Here is a 2578-nt window from a genome sequence, read left to right on the forward strand (position 1 = left end):
AGAGCATGTGGTGTCCCCACAGATATTCTGCCTTCCAACATCTATTCAGAACTTAAACCACATAGTGGTGCTGTTGCAAAAGCTAACAGTTAATGGGGAACACCAGCTCCCGGCTTTTATAATAACCCAAGGCATACATTAAACCTAATAAATTTTTCAACCATTTACATACTAACATGTATATCTTCTCTATAAATATTCAGGTTTTTAACATCAAATGCAACTACAATGGTATCTGTTTATGTGTAGGAAGAATACATGTCTTCAAAGGGTATAAAATGTTACACATTTTGAAGTCTGATCAAGGGCCTAATTAATCATATCAATGTCTAGTAATTATTCCAATTAAAATCCCACGAATTGAAAAATTACTTTCTACAGCATGCTTTGAGCAATATTTCAAAGTCTTCAAGACAGAACAGAGACTCGTTCAAAGTAACATATTTTTGGTTTTTGCCATGTCAGAACCTCAGATACAAGGGCTACACATAAAATAAGGTGACCGTTTGGGAACTTTATTGTTTCTCATAAAAAAATCAGAAACATATTTGAAATGTAAAAAAAAAATAAAATCTACTTTTGCTTAGAGTTAGCATTAAAAAAAAGTACACCCATAATAAGAGATGACATATAAATATCTAGAAAAAAAACAGGTTCAGAACAACAGAAACATCTTTAGAGGAAAGGTTGGAAAACTGCAAGGACCAAATATGTCTCCATTTTCTATAGCTGTGAAAACACCCTGCCTACAATGCTTTTTACGGTGCACACATATTTGGTAAGATTAAGGTGTCACATCTCAAATTACAAGGCGTCTGATTGCCCACAGACCCAGACACAAGTACAGGGCAAAACACCTCAACTTGTGCAAACTGCGTGGCTTGGAGAGGTTTGCCTCCCATCAGGGGTAGGCAGCCCCTCTGCCTAGCACATTTACTTGCAGCCGACTTATTTTCCTTCTTTTCTTGCTAGGCTAGCTGCAAATGCAAAGTTCCCGGGCTAGGGCTGCCTTCAGATGCTTAACCCTTTGCCTACCTCTCAGAAAACATTCACCAGCCACAGGAAAATTTTGTATTCCTAGCACTGTTTCTCTACTTCAGATTAAAAGCTGAGTCATATTTTAGGTATTTCTTAAATCTGAGTGCTGTGCTGGGGCTAGGGGAACAGGATTTAATTTTGATTCCCTGCTCTTAGCTGAAAAAGCTCTAAAAAAGGATAGAAACTGCATTCAGCCAAATGGGGAAGACAAAAAGGCTCTAGGTTCAAGGTTTGAGTGGTCTTTTGATTGGCAAAGCAGCAAATTTTAGTAGAAAATCCTTAGGAGGCAACAGTGGAAGACAGCTCTTTCTTCTTGCACTTGGGCAGCTACAGGGAATAAGCAACACAGGTAGAATTTATGAGAGATACAATTTGTAGATACCAGGGTTCCCTAAACAGGATTATTTTATAGCTGAAAAAAGTCAGATAAAGGACAACCACAACAAATAATACTGACCATTTTTCAATCCACTGTGGCAAATGTTTCAAAAAAAATGTGACAACTATCTAGGTAGCTTAAAACATCTTAAAGAAGATGGTACAATGCTTTTACAATATGAGAGGGCTAATCATCCTTACACAGGGAGGGGAAAGAGGAAAAATTCCTTTCTTAAATAACAAAAGAAAAAACTTCATGAGCTAGTAAAGGAAATGTTCTTTAAGGAAACAATCTGGTGACTCTTAAGATTTGAAATGTTGCATTGTATCTTATATGACCATTTTCTTATGCTTATGACTTGCTCAATTATGCTTGAATCAAATAGAAAAGAAAGATGACTTAAGCATGTAAATTTAGAGGGAGACTTAGAGGCATGCAGCTAAATTTATCAGCCATCTCTGTGAGCAATCTCTCTAAATAAGAAGTTTGGAAACCAGTTGCCGCTGGTTGCTGATGAACTTTCCATGTTTTTGGCACTCGTCATCCTTTACTTAATGGACTAATCTGCAAATCAAAACAGCGGGAATATCTGGACACAAATCCATCCTAAATTCTGTTCTTAACAGTGGATATTGCTCCCAACACTTGTTTTTGTGCCATGGTGGGTGACTTCGTTTACAGAAATGTTGATCAAATAAATAAATTGGGTTAAGATTTTAAAGTAATTAAAAAAAAAAAAAAAAAAGAGGAGCCAGATGGATAGAACAGAGACTTACGGCATTCTAGTTCTGTGTCTCTATTTCACCTGTTTTACATGTCCTATAATGACTTCTGAATATGAGTAAGAATAGCAACACATGGCAGTTTGACCAAAGTGTGTGTGTGCATGTGTGTGAGTGTGCATGTGGGAGACAGAGAGAGTATGGGGGGAAGAGGGGGGAGAGGAGTGGATGCACCATTAGAGTGCAAACACAGAGACATTCCTGCAATAAAATACTTGTCTTCTGAGAATCACAGTCTGGAAGAGATGGTTATGATTTAACAAAAGAATTCTGTAAAATGTTCCCTGGTGCTAATACTGTTCTTAATAATATGAAAAGATTTTGCCAGGAAGATTAAAAATTAAAAAAAAAAAAAAAAAAAAAAAAGGCACACCGGGGA

Source organism: Antrostomus carolinensis, unplaced genomic scaffold (genome assembly GCF_000700745.2).
Source record: "Antrostomus carolinensis isolate BGI_N321 unplaced genomic scaffold, ASM70074v2 scaffold8045, whole genome shotgun sequence".
Classification (NCBI taxonomy): Eukaryota; Metazoa; Chordata; class Aves; order Caprimulgiformes; family Caprimulgidae; genus Antrostomus; species Antrostomus carolinensis.